Source organism: Hippocampus bargibanti, linkage group LG12 (assembly GCF_051943395.1).
Source record: "Hippocampus bargibanti isolate YZ-2025 linkage group LG12, ASM5194339v1, whole genome shotgun sequence".
Taxonomy (NCBI): domain Eukaryota; kingdom Metazoa; phylum Chordata; class Actinopteri; order Syngnathiformes; family Syngnathidae; genus Hippocampus; species Hippocampus bargibanti.
In genome coordinates, this window is record NC_142745.1 from 11,347,427 (window position 1) to 11,370,000 (window position 22,574).

General features: G+C 39.7%; 1 long non-coding RNA gene across 2 annotated transcripts in view; it reads left to right on the forward strand.

Moving 5' to 3' along the window:
- The first annotated feature begins 102 nt into the window (after positions 1–102).
- LOC148890479 (uncharacterized) overlaps positions 103–22,574 on the forward strand; it is a 22,707-nt gene continuing 235 nt past the window's right edge. Inside the window, exons 1-4 of one of the 2 annotated variants that reach the window (XR_016116755.1) lie at positions 103–211; positions 7,641–7,750; positions 15,073–15,183; positions 16,372–16,929. This is a non-coding gene — a long non-coding RNA (uncharacterized LOC148890479). Of the gene's footprint in view, positions 212–7,640; positions 7,751–15,072; positions 15,184–16,371; positions 16,930–22,574 lie in introns of those variants that run through there. The other variant, XR_016116756.1, reaches the window with a different exon arrangement.

Below are 22,574 nucleotides of genomic sequence, written 5' to 3' on the forward strand. Positions count from 1 at the left end.
GCTTGCGGTACCCCCTCACCATACACCCACCATCACCCGATTCACCCACTTCCTTTCTCAGCCCCCCCCCCCTCCCGGAGCCTTGATCTATAATACTTCAGAGCGACGTCCAATGACATTCCGGCGGCCTCCAATCTCGCCCAAGTTTACGCGTATAAAAAGGAGGCTGAGATCCGTGCCAAAAGCCAACCTCCTTGGATCACAACCAAATGTAGGATTTCTTTATTTTTTTTCTCTCTCTCTCTCTCTCTCTCGCTTGAAAAAATAGGAAAGAAACATTTTGCTTATTTTTAAGAAGAAAAGCACGGGCAGCATTTTATCCAGGTTTTCTTTGGGATATAGCTGAAAAAAAGATTTTCGATCCAAGCAGTATCGTTTGGAATATTATCCCTCAAATTTGGCCCTTTTTATATCTTTATATCATTCATGCATTCATCCATCGAGGGATTGCTATCTGGGGGCGCGTGCTCGCGCGTCTGCCATTGTGAAGAATTGTCGCCCGTGCAAGAAAAAAAGGAGATTTTAATAATTAGTGGAGGGAAAATATTGCGGTTTTCGTTTATTTTAATTATATCATTTAGACAGTAATTTTACTGTTTTGTACTCTTCTTTCACGCAGCACTGATTTGCTTTTATTTTTTTAACCCCATTTGTTTGCGCACAATTTCTGAAGACATTTGAAAGTACTGTAGATTTTTACAAACGCACACGCATACACACACACACACAAAATTTCTGCAAGCCCACGACGCTGAATCATCATCATCACCTTGCAACAAAGCGGCCTCGTTGAATGTGTGTGTGTGTGTGTGTGTGTGTGTGTGTGTGTGTGTGCCTGCGTGTGTGTGTGTGCGTGTGTGTGTGTGTGTGTGTGTGTGTGTGTGTGTGTGTGTGTGTGTGTGTGTGTGTGTGTGTGTCTGAAATCTTCGAATGCAATGCAATGATATTTAATAACATTTCATAACAGATTTGCATCGTGGACGATCATATTATGTGCAGGATTCCCTTTACTTTTAATGCAAATACCTCACCCCCAAATAATTATGGTGTTAAAATATAATTCCAACACTAAAATCAAATTATTGAAACCCATTTAACTGAAATCTAAAAAAACAACCTTAAAACGCCTAAATTAAATCTTACAAGGCTGTCCTGCGTGGCCGAGTTAACGACCGAGGCTCTTATCAGCAGCACGCAGACAGCCTCTGGTTTGCACGATGAAGGTTACTGCGTGTGTGTGTGTGTGTCCTTTCCCATCCGAACACGCAAGACCCCCATTCATTATCACTGAAATGAAATGTATTCGCGTCTACATTCCACTCGCATTTGAGAAACCCCGCCAGAAAAAAATAAAGAATTATAATAAAATAGGTATTTATAACAGTGGGAAACAGGAGGAGGGGGAGGAGGGGGATTTTTCTGTCTAGATCCACCTCGGGGGGAGCCACGATGAAGATGGTGGGTGGCGGAGGTGGCCATTTAGGGGCGGGGCTAACTCCCATGGAGTTTTTACTCCCCAACCAATCAGAGTTGCGCATCCGCTTCAGTGGCAATTTAGGAAAGACGGAACCACACATAATGTTGGACTTTTTAAAATTATGTCCATGTGTGATGTTCATGAATCACACTCAAGGTGGGTTCACATATTCTTCAATTATTTCGCCACAAAAATCACGAGGCACATGTGATTCGAGTGAGTCCAGTGATTTTCAACCTTTTTTTTAAGCCAGGGCACGTTTATTTAATTTTTTTTGCGGCACACCATGAACGAAAAATGTTATAAAATGACAATCTGAATAGTATATTTAATTACAATATAATTTCTCAATGTATTTATACTAAATCAGCAGTGTGAAACTCGAGTTTGCCTGTTTCTCTGTATTGACATGCAGGCGAACAAAATAAATCTGTCGGCTTGTTTTGAAGGGACTGGTGTTTCGTTTGAAGATGGCGTTTAAGCTTGCTTGGCACCATGGCGGTGTTGGGTAGCTTCTTGCCTCACACCAGGCATAATGGAGGAGGTGTCATGTAATCCTAATCCATACGAAAGATAGCTTTCACCATATTGCATTGATCTCACCGTCTTTGCTATCTTATCCCCACCACTAATACCTTCATCCAGGTCAGAATCTTGTACAGAGCCCAATTTGGAGTTTGCATTGCCCTTTTTAAGAACTTCTCATGGGCTGTCACCATTACCTCTCACGTGCATCATTAAGACTCTCAAAGGAACGGACGAATATTTAAATACCCTATCAGTTTTTACAGCACAGACACAGGAAAATGATATATTTTCTGAAAATTATTAATACATGTTTTTATAAAATGTATTTTTTGAAGTGACAAAGGATAATTTATGTACACCCGAGGATCTCTCACGGCACACTAGTGTGCTGAAAAACCACTTGTTTCGTCCATTTCTACGGCGAGCCCTTGAGAACAGTTTACATGACAATTGCGTAGTACGTATTATATTTTCAAACTGTCGGTCAGAGTAATTTATAAAATTTTATAAACACGGGAATTATCCCTTTAAGGCGTTAGAATTCCAGATGTGTCATTTGTTCAATTGCTACCATATTTCCAACATTTTATCTATCCTATAGAACGGCTACTTTGATAGGTGGAAAATTGCATCGAAATTAGAGGAAACTGCCACCCCCTCCCCCCCACGCACACTTGGGTCCGTGCGCACACTACAGTGTCACTGCAGCAGCATTTCACCCCTCCCCCCTCAAAGAGTCACCCAACCCTCCTTTTCACATTACACACTTGGGTGAGCTGGCTATGGGTACCACCCCCTCATCATCATGGCACATCATCAACCCACATGTGGTCACGCCTGTGAATCAGTTCCTTGGGTGAACCAGTCAAAACGTAGAAAACAGAGGAAACACAATTTTATGCAAAGCCATTTGAGCATTTATTGGATGGATTTGATACACAGCTTTGGGTCCATGTACTATTGCAGTGTGTCCTCACTAGTACATTTCTAATTATTATGTCCATCTTCAGGTCCACAGTAATAATTATACAAATACATTTCATTTATAAGCACCTTTCAAAACTCTCAAAGTCACTTTACAATTACAGGATAGCGTTTTCTGTGGGTGAGCAGTGGCAGCCACATGCGCCGGGGTTCAATCATCCCAGAAGTAATTCAAATAGACAGAAAACTAGGTAATAGATAGCTAGCTAGATGGCCAGACAGCTAAATAGCCATATAGTTAATAGATAGCTACCTAGATAACTAGCCAGTTCGCCATTTTTCCTTTTTAGTAAGATTATTTCAGCGCAGTAGTGGAAAAAATGTATCTTTTACACTACTGGTATCACTTTTGATCTGCTATTACCGCGCTTGTACCACCACATGGCCCAATTCGTCAGCAGGCGTCACACCGACGAATGTTTCAGGGATGAAGCGTCGTTTGTAAAAATCAAGAACTCTTGTAACACCCTGAAGAGCCATGAACCAGAGGGAACAATCATTTTTAACCCATCACTTACATTGTGAATATTTTCTACTTTCTAATTGTGAGTTTTTTTCATTTGGTATTTGTGTGCTTGTTTGTCCCAGACAGTCAAATTCTCGGATGTTTGACTGGAGGCGTTATCTCATGTTTTCTTTTGTATGTGTGTGTGTGTGTGTGTGTGTGTGTGTGTGTGTGCAAGCCACATCAAACCTTTTTTCAACGCATTTGAAAATAATTTCAAAAGCATTTAGTGAGGTAACGTGATGAAATTACTCTCCCAGTGCGTTTGCGCGTCTATTTATAATGGTTGGATGGCTGGATGGATGGCAGAGAAAAGACCCCCTGAGACTGGGGAATGGGCACACATCAAGCTAATCAGAGATGCTGGCTGCAGTCTATTATGAACATTTGCATGACAATAACAAGAGTAACATCGCGTTGTCTGTCGAGAACATTGTGCTGGCAGTCTTACACACAGAGAAAAAAAGTGTATAATAAAATCCAATGTGTGTTTTTTATTTTACAATTTCAGCGTTTGACAGTTCAAATAAGTAACACACATGGACAACTGAGAGTGTGATAAATATATTCAGGTGAACCTTAGTGGAAATAAAACACTAAGAGACTTTTCATTAGCTCCTAATGTGCCTATTTAATGGCTTATTATGGGCTCCCAAGAGGAATTGTCCTGTGGGAGTCCTCCTGATGATGTGCTGCGTTGTCTTTTCTTACCTCAACTGGAAACGTAGATCGATAAATAGATAGAATAGAGCAATCTCATCCTGTTTTAGCTTTAGTTTAGCGGAGTTTATAGTCACTTAGCTTGGGTTAGCTGATGGGCTAAATCAGGGGTGTCAAAGTCATTTTTTGCCGCGGGCCACATTGTAGTTATGGTTTCCTCTCGAGGGCCGTTATGAATTTGGGGAACCCATTAGAATGTTTAAATCCCTTCAAATATTACATATAGAGCACACAGCAAATTAATGAATAACACGTTTTCAAATCTGAAGTCAAGAATAATGACTTTTATTGTGGTTGACATCCAAAAACATGACATTTTGGCTCAGATTTTAGCAATCATCATGGAATTTAACAAGTTTGATTTGCTTTCGCGGGCTGAAAAAAAATGATGTGGCGGGCCGGATTTGGCCCGCGGGCCTTGACTTTGACACCTGTGGGCTAAATCTTTATATGGGTTAGCTTCACACCTTTTTGTCTTATTGTCTTAATGTACACTGAGAGAATACACGTTTCGTTACAATGGTGGGGCATAGATTAGCCTACCTTGGCTGAGGGCGATTCATTGTATCATTTTAGCATCTTAAAATATTTCTTGTATTTTGATGGAACAAAAAAAATGCGCCTTTACCCATTCACTGCCATTTACGAATTTATTCGGGAATTGAAAATATGATGGAGAGCGCCATTCCCGAATTTGTTCGTTTTTTTTTCATGCTAGAGTGCAGTTAAAGCTCTGCCTAGACCTCTGGCAATGTGTTTCCCTTCCACAAGGGGGCAGCATTTCCCATTTTCTCATGTTAGCGCTTTGTTCCAGCTTTGTTCCACATGTATGAATTGTATTGTATTTTGTACAGCCGCCCCCATTTCAAGCTCAGATAACTCCAAACCAATATAATTTAGGAATTAACATTTTTTTTCTGATGAAAGATGAGTGTCTAAGGTTTCTTAAGATGCATTGAATGTTTATGTAGTCCTAAAAGTCAATATTCCGTGGGTCCTGGAATTTGAGTGACAATGATAAAAACCCTAGCACATTTTTGCACATCTGGCAGTGAATGAGTTAAGATGGGTGCAGAAATCAATCAAATGTGTTGTATCATTCGTTGTCTATCTTTATTCTTATCGTCTCATGGTTTCACGTCTTTTCTTGTCTTAGCATTGATACTTTTTGTTCTAATTAATTCTAGTATTTGATCACGTCTTTGATATATTCTTTCCATGCGGTAATTCCTGAAATATGAGTTCGTGTTTACTATTGTGTAGTGTTATGCTATGGCCAAGCGCTCCCCAGACGCCGTTTTGCTGTTAACCCCGCGTTGACTCGAGCCCTTTCCATCAAGCGTTGGACGCGTTCCTCGGGGTTGAGGCGCCCGCTGTGACACATTAACATTGTAATTGGCTTTTTTTGTGCAGCACAATAAACGGAGACGCTCCTATGGGACCTGCCGGAGCCTGCGGCAAACACAAAAGCTTGCGTCGGACATTTTTCACACAACCTGCGCTGCTTGCTATCGACAACACACATGAAATGTTTTCTTAAATGACACTCTGGAAAGGCGTTTGTTATTGTTACTGTTTCCTGAAAAAAGAAAGAAAGTAGAAGTCAGAAGTGAAACATTCTACGCCCCTCCCCCACCACCATCAATAAAATCTGTGATACAAAAATACCGTACAGGGAATTACTCCAAAAACATATTTTACAGCATTCATGGCATTTAATTTTAAAGTCTTTAACACACAAATATTATAAACACGTTTAAATTCATGTCATTTATCAAGCCTTAACAACAGTAGAAACCGGAACAAAGCACTTAACATGGACAACTATCCTATACAGGAAATAAAGCAGTCACAAAGATAGTAGAATGTGTCAATTGCTTCCTGTTGAGATTCAAAATAGGATTATAGGCAATGACATTCACTATTTTTAACAAAAGTGAGTCTGTTTGGATTTCATTGGGGTTAATATATTCTTTGAAATTCATTGTTTTTTTTCAAATTCACACATTTTCAGCACTGGACTGCACCTTATATATGGAAAACGTTTGAAGATACACCATTCTTTGGGGGTGCGCCTTATATTCCGGTGCGCCTTATACACCAGAAAATACAGCAATTACAAATAACTTTTTTTTCTTCGAAAAAGTAATTGAGTTATTGAGTGACCGACATGAAAAAGTAATTAATTAGTCATCATAGTAATTGTGTTTTTCTAATGTGATTTATCGATAGTGTAAAATATGTTTACGGTCGCTCTATGACTAAACGCTATACATGTACAGTACATTCCTTTGCATCTTGCCTCATGCACACAAATGAAAAAGTGATATTTAAAAAACAGAAAAATCACCATTTTTTTAAAGGGCCGCCAAAATTTTTCAAGCCCACATGGATGTAGCTTGAAGCTACAAACTCCAGTAAACATAATAATAATAATAATAATAATAATAATAATAATAATAATATGGGAGGCCCGGTAGTCGAGTGGTTAACACAGCGGCTTCACAGTGCAGAGGTCGCCGGTTCGCGTCCCGGTCCGGCCTCCCTGTGTGGAGTTTGCATGTTCTCCCCGGACCCGCGTGGGTTTTCTCCGGGTCCTCCGGTTTCCTCCCACACTCCAAAAACATGCATGGCAGGCAGATTGACCACTGTGAGAGTGACTGTTGTATGTCTTTGTGTGCCCTGCGATTGGCTGGCAACCAATTCAGGGTGTCCCCCGCCTCGTGCCCGAAGACAGCTGAGATAGGCTCCAGCAACCCCCGCGACCCTAATGAGGAATAAGCGGTACGGAAAATGAGATGAGATAATAATAATAATAATACATTTAATTTCTAAGCACCTTTCAAAACTCTCAAGGACACTTTAGAGCCACTGGATTTTTTTTTGTGCGGATGAGCAGCGGCAGCCATTCGCGCCATCTTATAGTCTCATTATACTGTATACAAAACAAATAACCACCCAGCTAAATGTTGCTTTATCATAAACACTAACTGGATTTAAAATGAATTGTTTAGCAGTATCTATATACTGTATGTGTTTCTGTGTGTCTGTGTGTGTGTGCATAAGTGCACACACCCACGTGTGTTGGGGTCGTGCGGAGTCAATAACGGCTGAGAGTTGTCACCCTTCGGTTGTCATGAAAGTTTAATGACATCATGTCTGCTCTCACTGGGATTGTCTCGTGTGAGCTGCACTGTGTTTGACCTTTAACATTGACTTGACTGACTGCATGTGTGCAAGCTACACAAAAAGCGACTCAGTATGCTCAGAATATACAGCAGTCGCCGCAATAATCGTACTACTAATATAGATCATAAACTTTTTTGGGGTGATATTTATATTTGCCGATGGGATAAATGGAGTTGAGATATTGCCAAGGCAACAATGACGTTTCGCTCAATTCATTTATTGTCTATGACTTATCAGGGTTTCAGGTGACGTGGAATGGATCCAAGCTGACTTTGGGCAACAGGGTCCATCCTTAACTTGGAAGAAGTCAGAGTACGTATCTGAAAAACCACCACAGAAGGCCCAAGGTAAGATTCAACTCAAGAACCCCAAAGTTGTGAGGCAGTTATATTAACCACAATGGACACCGTGTTGTACCATGATCAATCCTGTCCTTGGCCAAAAAAGTGTTTCATTGATCAACTCAGACAATAAAATCACGATGAAAAAGTGACATGATGCATTATATATGAATATAAAAAATGACTTCACTTCCGTTCGGATTGTTTATTTCAAACTCAAAGTTCTTTTAAAAATTTAGCATTATAAGGTAGACTATTTTACATTAAGGTGGGGTGAATGCAATCCACTTTGAAGTTCCCAAACATCGTTTTTTAATCTTCTGCAAAAATGTATTTTAATTTTAACATGTGTGCTATTAGGAAATGTATACTCAACATATTATTTAAATGTAATACATTATTATTATTATTATTCATAATTGTGTATGTATTCATTTCTTATTTGATATCACTTCAGTATTTATCAATTGTTCGTGTGCATTTGCAAGAGCATCAGGCGCTTTTAATGTGGATACTTTTAATTTCGGGGAACCCTTTTCATCAGGAATACAAAGTAAAATATAACTTGAAATTGTTTTTCTTGTTTTCATTCATTTTTTATGCTCGCAAGTTTTGCGAGTGTGTTGGAGGCTAGCCAGCCTGTTTTCGGGTAGTCGGTGGGGTACACTGGATGTCATTTTTTAATTCATTAAAAAACTGAATTGTGAGTATTCGTGGATGACGATGATGATGATCAAGGATTATCAATACGTTGATCGCGATCGACCAGTCAATCTTATTTTCAAGTTACTATTGGTTGATCGTAAGACAAGGTGATGTGACATTTTAATGGACTGACGCAATACAAATAAAGTTGAGTTGTTTGAAAGAAAAAAAAAACAGACGTCAGCCCATCAGCTATCCCTTCACTGATTGACACACCGGACAACCAATCAGATGACATCTCATTATACGGTACACTGCGTTGCAACGTTAACAAGCTAGCCTGTAGTTACATCTTATTTTTTTTGTTCGTTTTTTTCTTCTTAAACGTAAAATAGGGTATAGAAATAAGTTGGTGAGCTGGACCAAGTGAGAAGAAAAAGCATATTACTTTCATACGGTATGGGAGTAGAACTTTTTTTCACGATAACAATTTCAAAGAGTGTTCGTGTCATCTGCCAGTCATCAGAGTGCACTCAGGTAATGGCAAAACGAACTTTAATTATGTTGTGTTGTGAAACATAGACGGTTATACTAAAACCTAAATTGCAAGAATTCTCAATATATGTCTCTATAAATATAATAGGCAGATCATTTTGACATGGCCATTTAAAAAATAGCACCCATGCTGAAAAAGTGTGAGCACCCCTTATGTTTAAATTAAACATTAAAACTTGGTTAAAGAGGCTCAACTGTCCATACTTATGCATAAATACACAAAAAATGCTTTTCAATTGATTTAGGGCTAAAAGCTGAAATTGGTTCCTTATGCAAATAGATGTTTTATTCTTCTTTAAGCATCCTGTGTGTGTGTGTGTGTGTGTGTGTGTGTGTGTGTGTGTGTGTGTGTGTGTGTTATTCATAAAAAGGTTCCATTTCCTGCTCTTCATTGAAATGCACATCTTGTCTGCCTGCAATTGATGACATTCACAACCTGCTGAAAGGGGTGCTTGGGGCTCCCTGTGATGTGAAAGACTTTGATTTAATTGCGGGGAAAGCACGGGCCATAATGCATGTAGCTTGATGAATAAACACCCCCCCCCCCCCCCCCAAAAAAAAAAAAAAAAAAAAAAACACACATGGAAAGCCCTCCCCTAGAGTGGAAGTGCATGGCCACTTTGGACTGCTATTAACTGCTATTGTTGCGAGCAGGCGAGAGAGGTGATGTGGGGGAAGAAGCCATTATGAGCTCAGAAATAGCATGTACACACTCCTGATGCAACGGACACATAAGAAAGTAGACACCAGCAGAGAAGATGTTACTATTGATTTAGGAGCTGATGTGCGAGACATCACACAGATCACAAAATGTGTTTTTTTTTTATGTCAGAGTGGCTTTGCAACACCTGGACAATGACTACTTTGATTTTAAGCGGCAGCTCAATACAGTGGAAGTCAATTCGACTCACTTCACAAGGAGCAGCTGTTTGGCAGAGAGTAAAGAGTACTTTAAAAAGGTGCTTCAATCTGTTTATTGTCACTCTGAGTTGAAGTTTACTGTCAAACTAAACATAAAAAAGTCATGTTGTGTCAACGTTGTGTCATAAAACAGACGCAGCTTTTCCTGAGGAAGATTAATACAAGCAAAGCATGCAAAATCCCATTGACATGCTCACAGTGAGCATCAATAGTTGCAGTCTTACAAGCAATGTATATTTGCACACAATACAACAACAATAATAATAATAATAATAATAATAATAATAATAATAATAATAATAATAATAATAATAATACATTGAATTTATAAGCGCCTTCCAAAACTCTCAAGGTCACTTTACAGTCACAGGATGATTTTTTTCTCTGGGTGAGCAGCGGCAGCCAAACGCTCTCAACCCGGAATTAATCAAAAAGATAGAATGTTAGTTAGCTAGCGAATAGTGAGCTAATAGATTGCTAGTGAGATAGCTAGCCAGATAGCCAGCTAGCCAAATAGTCAGAAAGCTAGCTATCCAGCTAATAACAATCAAATAGATAGCCAGGTAGATAGCTAGCCAGATAGTCAGAAAGCCAGCCAGCTAGCTAATAGCTAGCCAATAGATAGCCATATTGATTTATCTTGTGCTGACATGGAAAAAAAGGAAATGCTGCCTTTTTGGAAAATATTTTTTTGCCAGAGTCAACGCTTTAACGGCACCCAAGCATGAAAAAATTAACAAAATTGGGAAATGGCGCTCTATGTCACATTTTCATTTCCCAAATAAATTTGTGAATGGCAGTTAAACTCCCTTAAAATCTACTTTTTTTCCCACAATTGAGCCACTGGAATGGGCCAACTCATTTTTTATCATTTGCTGGGGATACGATAAGATAAGAAAAGCTTTATTTGGAGAAATTTTCAATATAAAGCTGCAAAATTTGGAGGGAAGAATGTAAAAAAACACGATTCAAAGTTTTATGGTGGTATTAAAATCTGGGTGATTTAATAAAAGGATTAGTTCTACTTCGTTTTATTTTACTTGGTTTGATTCTAATTAAAATTGATTTTTCTCAGCTTTTGTTTTAACAGTGGAGAAAAACTGGCAAATAATTGAAATAGTCATTGTTAATTCATTATTAAATGGATCAAGTAATTTTTTGAAACATAATAAACATGTATTTATTCAGTACTTTGTTATGACTTCACTACAAAAGGCAAGTACATTCCGTTAATAGGTAATAGGTGAATACGTTTCTCACTGTGCATTTAGGGTGACCTCCTCAAGCCCACCCCATGCCTCAATCCTCCTTTCTTCCACACTGACAGAGCAGAGGTGACAAGTCAATGGTGAATACTAAGCCGCCGGTGGTGGTGGTGGTGGTGATGGTGGTGGTGCTGAATCCCAGGGGTGCGCTTGTAACACCTCTCTCATACAACATTGTCAATATTCTCAAGTTTTTCTCACTCGGCCCAACGCGTGCCCTCGGGCCACCGCGCTACATGGCCACAGTTCTTATACTGATTGCTTTCTCTCTGCTCTTTATGCTGGAACACAGTCGCACAAACGGGTGGGGGCCACAAACACACAGGACAGAGCTAGCTAGCGAGCAAGCTAGGTAGCGAGCAAGGTAGTGAGCAAACTAGCTAGCGAGTGAACAAAAAAAAAAGATTTAAAAACATAAAACCAGAAATATAAAAACTTTAGTACATATTCGCTATCGTTAGCGCGTTCAAAATGGCCACCAAGGAAACAAAATGATTGACAGTTCCATTCAAAAATAGACATGGGTCAAGGTCAAACTCCCTGCGGTCTGACCTAGCGTAAATCCACATTAGCAGCACGCTAGTGCCTTGCTTTTCATTAAGGCTAGGTGACGAACAAACAAGCGAGCGAGCAAGCTAGCCAGCGAGCTAGCTAGTGAGAAGGCTAGCTAGCAAGAAAGCTAGATTCACATATACTCTTGAATTCAAATTAGAGTTTCTCTTCAAGGGACCCTTTATTTTCATCTTCATGACATAACATTAATAATAATAATAATAATAATAATAATAATAATAATAATAATAATAATAATAATAATAATCCATTTCATTTATAAGCGCCTTTCAAAACTCTCAAGGTCACTTTACAGTCATAAGATAAGTTTCTCTGCGGGTGAGCAGCGGCAGCGACAGGCGCCAGCGTTCACTCAACCCGGAAATAATTCAAATAGATAGAAAGCTAGGTAGGTAGCTAATCGATAGCTAATAAATAGCTAGCAAGATAGCCAGCCAGCCATAGCTATTAGATAACCAGCTAAATAGCTAGCGAGCCAGCCAAATAGCTAATAGATAGCAAATAGATAGATAGATAGGTAGCCGGCGAGATAGCTGGATAGCTAGATAAATAAAAAGTGAACATTTGAACAGATTTAGTTCAAGGACTTCGGGTTATAGAAACGCTGAAACCGTGGGTGTCTGTATCAATCCAATGTTCATAATTCACAGCCGCTTATCACCTTCTCAGCATCGTGTCAATTGTTTCATGCGCCTCCGATACAATCGTCACTGTTGCTTGGTGGAGATAAACAGCTAGCAATATTAAATATCTCGATATCTAAACCTCGGTTTCAATCACACACCCCTCCACACATTTTTCATTCAAACGGTGAGAATCTGGATTAAAATGGGAATTTACACAAAACCTGACAGAGTGACGAACGAGGAAGCGGCCAGGAAATAAAACAAAGTCATATGCTACACCTAATATCCTTTTTGTAGTGCTAGATATGATCAGATGAGGGTTCTCCCGACGAGGATTGGATTCTTGACTGGAGAGGGGGAAACAACCTTCAATTGTGTGACGACTGTGTTGGGATTATTTGAGCAACCTGCATGTGTACCACGATACTACAGGTATCAAAATCAAGGCCCGGGGGCCAAATCTAGCCCACCACATCATTTTATTCGGCCCGTGAAAGCAAATCAAGCATGTCAAGTGCCATGATCATCGATCGAGTTAGCTAGAGATCGTGCTAGCTAGTGAACAAGCTAGCTCGTAAGAAAACTAGCTTGCGAACAAGCTACCTAGCGAGCCAACTAGCTAGCGCGCAAGCTAGCGAACAAGCTAGCTAGCAATAAAGCTAGCTAACAAGAAAGCAAGCTAGTGATCGAGCTAGCTAACAAGCAAGCTGGCTAGCTCCCTTTCTGTGCTGTTTGCTGGCTAATCCCTGACACCAAAATTGCCAAAATCAAGGCCCGGGGGCCAAATCTGATCCGCCACATCATTTTATTTATTTATTTATGTATTTATTTATTTTATTTATTCATTTTATTTATTCGGCTAGATAGCGATATAGCTGGCTAGCGAGCAAGCTAGATAGTAAGAAAGCTAGCGATCAAGCTACCTAGTGAGCAAGCTAGCTAGCAAGCTAGCTAGCGAACAAGCTCGCTAGCAATAAAGCTAGCTAACAAGAAAGCAAGCTAGTGATCGAGCTAGCTAACAAGCAAGCTGGCTAGCTCCCTTTCTGTGCTGTTTGCTGGCTAATCCCTGACACCAAAATTGCCAAAATCAAGGCCCGGGGGCCAAATCTGATCCGCCACATCATTTTATTTATTTATTTATGTATTTATTTATTTTATTTATTCATTTTATTTATTCGGCTAGATAGCGATATAGCTAGCTAGCGAGCAAGCTAGATAGTAAGAAAGCTAGCGATCGAGCTACCTAGTGAGCAAGCTAGCTAGCGAACAAGCTCGCTAGCAAGAAAGCTAGCTAACAAGAAAGCAAGCTAGTGATCAAGCTAGCTAACAAGCAAGCTGGCTGGCTCTCTTTCTATGCAGTTTGCTGGCTAATCCCTTACATCACAATTGCCAAAATCAAGGCCCAGGGGCCAAATCTGGCCCACCACATCATTCTATTTATTTTATTTATTCATTTTGTTTATTCGGCCCATCAAAGCAAATCAAGCATGTCCAGTGCCATGCTCTTCTATCAAGCTAGCTAGTGACAGAGTTTGCTAGCGAAGAAGTTAGCTCGCGATCAAGCTAGCTAGCGACCAACCTGGCTAGCTCCCTTTCTATTCAGCTTGCTGGCTAATCCCTTACATCACAATTGCCAAAATCAAAGCCCAGGGGCCAAACCAGGCCCGCCACATCATTGTATTTATTTATTTTTATTTATATATTATTATTTATTTTTTATTTATTTTATTTATTCGACCCATCAAATCAAGCATGTCAAGTGCCATGCTTTTTCTATCAAGCTAGCTAGTGACATAGCTAGCTAGCGAGCAAGCTAGCTAGTGATTAAGCTAGCTGGCAATCAAGCTAGCTAGCGAGCAACCTGGCAACATTTTATTCGGCCCGCGAAAGCAAATCAAGTATGTTGATTTGCATGATGCTTGCTAAAGTCCAAACCAAAATTTCAAATTGTCCCACGTAAACCACAATAAGTCATTATTTTTTACTTCAAATTAAAAAAACTAGCTGTTCATTAATTCGTTGTGTGCTCTATATGTAACATGTGGAGGGAATTCAACATTTTAATGGCTTCCCCAAATTCATGAATGTATACTTCATCATCATCTTCTTCTTCTTCTTCTTCTTCTTCTTCTTCTTCTTCTTCTTCTTTCTTCTTCTTCTTCTTCTTCTTCTTCTTCTTCTTCTTCTTCTTATTATTATTATTATTATTATTATTATTATATTTTCAAACATCTTTAAGAGGTCCAAGGAGCCACTAGGTAGTACTACAGAACCACCTACGACTCCTGAGCCAATTGTTGCCGACCCCCGATCTAAGCCAAGAAAAACAATTTTATCCAAGAAAAGTTGAACTAATCTTTCATAAACTAACCCCCAAATTGCCTGTAAAGCATTTCTGCCATGCAATGGATGTTATTGTTGTAGCTGACATTCACCCTCTTCATCTGCTCCTTCCTGATCTGACCTAAATCGCCTCCTTTTCTTACTCGGCGATGGCAATCACACACACCTAAGCGCTGATAATCACACACACGCACACACACGCACGCAGACACACACACGCAGACACACACACACACAATTTATCTGCCATCACAGCTGCAATTCATTGTGAGCTGCTGAATGAATTGTGAAGAGAGCGTGGGTGTGGGAGGGGTCTCGCCGGTGGTGGTGTGCGGGAGTGTTGTACGTATTAATAGCAGGCCCTCACTCTCCACTTTTCCTTCCCTCCACTTTTCTCCAGCTGCCATCTGAATTCAAGAAGATCTCAATGTGTCCACCCTGAATGGACTGAACGGCAGATGATGGAATAAATGAACCCGGCACCAAAAGTGTCCATCTGAAGGACATCCGAGTGAGTTCATGTCTTCTTTTTCAAGACTAAAAGAAAGTGACGAATGTCACGTCAAAGCAGCTGCCGTGGCTAAAAATAGTCAATTTGGGCTGTCACTAAGCAGCACTCGGTGTGATTTTTTTTCAATTAAAACACATCGGCGTGCATAGTCCATGTCACTAATTATAACGATCTTCATGTAATATGTTGTATAATTATTAGTACAGAATTTCACTTCAACATAAAGCATAAACGTTGACAATGGCATCATAGTCAAGAAGTCCAAGATGGCGTCCGAGTCGGCAAGTGCTCAATTTTTGTAAAACAGCAAAACCCTTCACTAAATCACCATGGTGTGGTTTAAGGTTTAATTTAGATCGTGCTTACAACAGACTTCTTAGGTCATTACCACATAGGCTTAGTCATGCTAATGAAGTGATAGTGATACCAGAGCTAATGAGGCAATCAGGGCCAGGATAGAACAGAGGTATATATATATATATATATATATATATATATATATGTGTGTGTGTGTGTGTGTGTGTGTGTGTGTATGTCGTATATAGGGTCAGACTACCAGCACAACTTTACCTCTTCAGATGAGGAGTGAAAGGTCCAACATGTTCAAAGAAGTACAGATGATGGCTGAAGAAACCTTTTCATCTATATATATACAGGTAACATCTGACTTGCGACCGAGTTCCTTTCCGACCAAATGGTCGTAAGTCAAAATGGTCGTAAGTCGAAATCCATTCAAAATGTTGAATAGAGACTCGGAGGCTAAATGACACGCAAACTGCCCCCTCTGGTGCCATCACATGGGCGATTGCTGTGCGAGAGTGAGATGCTGGCTGGCCAAAATTGTCGTACACGTTGCCAGCCTGCTAGCGCGTTGCGGTGCCAGGCGTAGAATTAAAATTTAAAAAATAGGGTCTGGAGGTCATGGTCGTAAGTACGGGTGGTCGTAAGTCGAGCTGGTCTTAAATCGGATGTTACCTGTAATTATAAATTGTGGTCTAAGATGTACAATGACACACTTCAGCGTGTCGTGTATGGAGCATGCTCTACTGGTTAGCACGTAAGTAGCTACACGGTTTGATTTTGACTATTTTCTCCATGTTTGCGTGGGTTTTCTCCAGGTACAGGCACATGGAACATGTTAAATTCACCCGAGGTGTGATTGTTAGCGCGGATGGTTTTTCGTTTCAGTCGTGCCCTGCGATTGGCTGGCAACCATTTCAGGGTGTCCCCCCCGACTAGCGCCCTTCTACAATCGGAATAGGCTCCAGCATGCCCGCCACCCTCGTGACGATAAGCGGATTAGAAAATGGATGGATGGACGCACAGGGACGGCAAGCCCCCCACCCCAATGTGAGGTTTCTGCGGTGGGCACATGGTGTCGTGTAGTGGGACTTGATGTTGATACTCACGCTTGGGTGAGTGTCTTTTGTCCAGCTGCCATTCATCATGCGACCTCATTGGCCTACATACTGCCATCATCGTATCATATCGAACTGAATCTGCACAAATATGCACAACACATTCAACTCAAAAATGTGAACACGGGCCGTTGTTGACTTCATGAATGTAGACTTGGACAAAGGTTTTCTACCCTGACACCCCCAACCCCAACACACACACACACACACTACACACACATACGCGCACAAATAATGCTGAATAATACCTGTTATTACTGAAATTGCCTCCAATTTGTTGCCATGGTGATTGGCGCTACCTCTTTTTTAAGCTTTGTGCCTCTGAGTGGGAGAGTGGGGGCATACAACACTCAGTGTGTGTGTCTGTATGCGTGCGTGTGTGTGTGTGTGTGTGTGTGTGTGTGTGTGTGTGTGTGTGTGTGTGTGTCAATAGGCTGCAAGGCAGTGACCTGGTAATGGTAAACGTAACCACCGGCCCTATTCTGAGATAGTTGCCATGGTAACAATAATTGGGTGACAGAGCAGAGTGTGTGAGGGGGAGGGCACATACACTGACACACACACACGCGCACACACACACAACACTTAGGTACTATTTTATGTTAAAAAAAAAGAAAAATCAAAGCATTAAACCCACTTTTGAGATAGACCTGAAAAAAGGGTAAAAAATATAATACTGTAAAGTCCTTCTAAGTATGTTATAAATATCAACAGTTACATAATAATAATAATAATAATAATAATAATAATTGGATCGGATTGGATTGGATTTGCCTTTATTAGTCTCACAGTGGAGAAATTTACATTTCACAGCAGCAAAGTGATGAAAGTAATAATACATTTGATGATAATAATACATTTCATTTATAAGCGCCTTTCAAAACTCTCAAGGACACTTTATATTCCTCATTCTTCACATTCAAGATGCTAAAAGAAGTGTTTAAAATACCGTATTTTCTGGTGTATAAGGCGCACCCCAAATGAATGGTGTATTTTCTTTTTTTTCCCATATATAAGATGCACCGGACTATAAGGCTTTTGAAGAAAGTCAATGCGTTTGGGTGTACCTTATACACAGGAAAATATGTTACTTATAATGTGTTCTTTTTTTTCTTGTTTGGGTGCAGATAAACCGTTGGCCAGACCTCTGGCAATGATTTTTCCCTTCCACAAGGGGGCAACATTTCCCTTCTTTCCATGTTAGCGCTTTGTTCCAGCTTCAGCTGTCATTAAAACGCTATATCAACCAATATGTATATATTGCATTGTGTTTTGGACAGCTGCCCTCATTTCAAGGTCATATAACTCCAGCTCATATAATTTAAAAATACACTTTTTTTCTGATGAAGAAAGTCTAAGGTTTCTAACACTGCATCGAATGTTTATGTAGTCCTAAAATTCAATATTCGGTGTATCCTGGACTTTGAGTGACAATGACAAAAACCCTGGCACTGGAGTGGGCACATTTTTGCACCTGTCTGGCAATGAATGAGTCCATGGTGCCACTTCACTTCACTTATTTTTATTGTCCCAAGCCCGGATAAATACAGAGGGATGTGTCAGGAAGGGCATCCAACCTAAAAGCTTGGCCAAAACAAACTTGCGAATCAAACCTCTGAAGATGGAGGACACTGATTTGCTGTGGTGACCCCTTGAAGGGAAAAGCCGAAAGGAAAAGAAGAAGAAGAGCTTGCTATCTATCTAGCTAGTTACCTAGCGAGCTATCTAGCTATCTATCTATTTGCTATCAATTAGCTGGCTAGCTAGCTAGCTATCTGTTATCTATATAGCTCGCTAGGTAGCTATTAGCTATCTATTAGCTAGCTAGATAGCTTTCTATCTATTTGAGTTACTTCCGGGTTGAGTGAACGCTGGCGTGTGTATCTGCCGCTGCTCACCCACAGAAAGAGTTTTGAAAGGCGCTTATAAATGAAATGTATGTATTATTATTATTATTATTTTATTTTTTATTTTTTAAATTATTATTATAAATTAGCATTCATGTTTTTATGTTAGCTTTTAGCTAACATAAAAAGCTTGGTGTTTTACTTTGGGTTAGGACACTAGCCAGGATATGTCATGTTTCATAAATTCGATAGCATTGTGTTACCCCCGACCACACATTCACACAATACAGTAAATTAGGGCACGTCTTCGGCTAAAGCTGTTTGTTGTCGTGCATTAGGGGTCAGATACAAACCTCAACATAGACGAGAACTCTCTCCGTCACACAGACACTCACACGCACACAAAGACATACACACACACACACACATCGGGCGCATGTCCTTCTTACCCTCCGGCAATTCCCTGTCAAGTTCACTTGTTTTTCTTGTGCGGTCGGGAAAGCCCTGCTTGGAGGCAGCGCTGCAGCGTGGGAGTTTCTACACATGCAGGAAGAAATGCCACATTCACGTTCTACATAGTGCCATTTGGGATGGGGGGGGGGGGGCATTTAACATTAGGTTTCGAGTTTTGAAATAGGGTATCAAAGAAACGGTTGGGGTTGCAATTTAGTATGAGTATCTAATAATAATAATAATAATAATAATAATAATAATAATAATAATAATAATAATAATAATCCATTTCATTTATAAGCGCCTTTCAAAACTCTCAAAGTCATAAGATACATTTTTCTGCGGGTGAGCAGCGGCAGCGACGCGCCAGCGTTCACTCAACCCGGAAGTAACTCAGATAGATAGAAAGCTAGCTAGCTAGCTAATCAATAGCTAATACATAGCAAGCAAGATAGCCACCCTGCCAGATAGCTATATAGCTATTAGATAAGCAGCTAAATAGCTAGCGAGCCAGCCAAATAGCTAATAGATAGCAACTACCTAGCTGGCTACCTAGCTGGCTAGGTAGCCAGCGAGATAGGTGGATAGCTGGATAAATAAAAAGAAGTGAAGAAAGGAAAAAAATAAATAAGAATAAAATCAACAAAAAAGACAATAAAAAGCCAAATGGATGAAAGAAAGTTGAGCCAAAGAGTGAAACAAGGAAAAAAAAGGCACAATTGCGACGTTTAGTATGTGACATTTTGTTGAACATTGTATTTTAATTCATTCACTGCCATACAATGTGAAAAAATATGTCGCCTCCAGTGCCAGGATTTCTGGACCCACAGAATATTGAGTTTTCGGATTATATACAGATTCAATGCAGCGTAATAATCCTTAGTCTCTCTTCTTTTATCAGAAAAAAATGTTAATTCCTAACTTACATAGAGTTACCTGAGCTGAGAAATGGGGGCATCTGTACAAAAAGGCAAATGATACCCACTTGTGGAAGGGAAAAACATTGCCAGATGTTTGACACAAAATAATTTATAATTTTTGTTAAAAAAAATAGTCGAACAGAAACAAATGGAACAAATTTCTCAACTCATTGTTAAAGCTGGTTTCAAATAATAAAATAAATGCAGTACATAAATACATTTATTTTGTGTAGAAAGTGATCACTGGAAAGCAACTTTTATCCCAGGTGCGTTTCAAAAAATCTATGACAAAAAAAAAATCATTGTACTTTCGTTCTTGATTAAAAAATATATAATTTTTCAAGATTATTAATCAACAGAACAATTTCTCCTCTTTCTCTTTCATTAATTTATAAATAAATACTTATTTTTGCTATGCTAAATCAAGTGAAGCCACAATATCGAAACACAAGTAGAAGCGGTGAGTCAAGTGACCTGCCTAGCACATACAAGAACTTTTTATTACACATAAAATAAGTTATATTCAATATTCTGTGGGTCCTGGAATTCAAGTGACAATGACAAAAACCCTGGCACTGCAGTTGACACATTTTTGTACCTCTCTGGCAGTAAGTTTTGAGGCTTATTTAGTTGAAAATTATGTTTTATGGGGATCTGGGAACGGATTGTTTTCATTTTGATGGTTTCCTATGGGAAATTAATGTTTGGAATACACACTTTTCGCCGTACACACACTTTCTAGGAACCAATTAAGTTTGTAAGCCAAGGTATCACTGTACTTGAAACTACGATATCGGCCACATCCTGATATCGCTCCTTTTTTGATACTGACTTGAAATCGATCCCATCGATCCGTCCACCACGAACGAAATATCAAAATATTTTCCCAGTGGAATAATAAAATTTCTTGATTTGAAATGAAGAAGAATACGAGAATGTGAGACGACAGCCGAGAAGGGTTATCTGCAAGGAGGAAGCAGCCTCCTTTAAAGACATTTGCTGCTGATGGCTATTGAAAAGATAAACTCACCTTTTCACGCAATCGTTTTATCTTTAATTACGCGTGTCACTAAGGAGACTTTTTATATGGAAATGGGACCATATTAAACATCTCACACACATAATACACACACACACACACACTCCTGCTTTTTGGGGGCTGCGAAAGAATGACGTGTGTCCATTTGTATGTTTGATGTTCCTTTCACATTATTCACCATTCTGGATAGCACGCTCTTCATTACGCGCTTCATTAATTCCAATGATAATTGATTTCCAGCCCAGAGAGAGTGTGGGTGCGTGCACGTGCGTGTGTGTTTGTATGACTACTCTTGTGAGGACTACTAACATTTTATACCACAGGTGTCAAAGTCAAGGCCCGCAGGCCAAATCCGGCCCGCCACATCATTTTTTTCGGCCCGCGAAAGCAAATCAAACTTGTTAAATTCCATGATGATTGCTAAAATCTGAGCCAAAATTTCATATTTTTAGATGTCAACCACAATAAAAGTCATTATTCTTGACTTCAGATTTGAAAACGAGTTATTCATTAATTTGCTGTGTGCTCTATATGTAATATTTGAAGGGATTTAAACATTCTAATGCAGGGGTGTCAAAGTCATTTTTTGCCGCGGGCCACATTATAGTTAAGGTTTCTTCTTGAGGGCCGTTATGAATTTGGGGAGGCCATTAGAATGTTTAAGCCCCTCCACATATTACATATAGAGCGCATAACCAATTAATGAATAACTAGTTTTCAAATCTGAAGTCAAGAATAATGACCGTTATTGTGCTTTACATCTAAAAATATGACATTTTGGTCAGGATCTTAGCAAGTATCATGGAATTTCACAAGTTTGATTTGCTTTCGCGGGCCGAAAAAAATGATGTGGCGGGCCGGATTTGGCCCCGGGCCTTGACTTTGACACCTGTGTTCTAATGGGTTCCCCAAATTCATAACGGCCCTCGAGAAGAAACCATAACTACAATGTGGCCCGCGGCAAAAAAATGACTTTGACACCCCTATTTTATACCATACGTCGTGAGGACATTTTTGACAAGTGAGGACATTTTGGCCAGTCCTCACAAGTTTTTCATTCTAAAGGCTTCTAGAGGGTCTACATATGCATCTGTTCAAGTTTCAGAAAGATCCTCACAAATTAACCTAAAATGATTTTTTTGGTGTGTATTTTCATTTCACTTGAATACATTTCACTAATGTTTGTTAAAGTCATTATAAGTGCCTTGCACGCTGGGTCCGAGAGGACAGTAAGTTCATCTGTGCTGTATGTCATGCATATTAGCATATTTGGCAATAAAGCTGACTTTAACTTTGACTTGGATACACACACTTTTTACTCACTGTTTGTGTGTTTATGTTTGTGTGTGCGTGGAAAAGGTTAATACCACAAAAAGTAAAACGATATTTTAACCAAATTCACTACAGGGGTGGGGACTTTGAATGTACCTATTCAGAGTCCTCACTCACGCTGTTATTTCAGTTTCAAGTCCACTTTTTATTTATTTGTTTTTAAAGAAGTTGAAGTGGGAAATGGGGTGACGTTTAGTGTTTAAATGTAACACTAGTTCTTCTCTAAACTTATCAGCAACGGTGGTCCTCACTCCTTATCTGGAGTTATCCGGACCTCACAAAACAAAATTGAAACAGGAATGTGTGTGTGTGTGTGTGTGTGTGTGTGTGTGTGTGCGTGTGTGTGAGATAATAGTATGCACAAGAGAAAAAAAATTGTGAG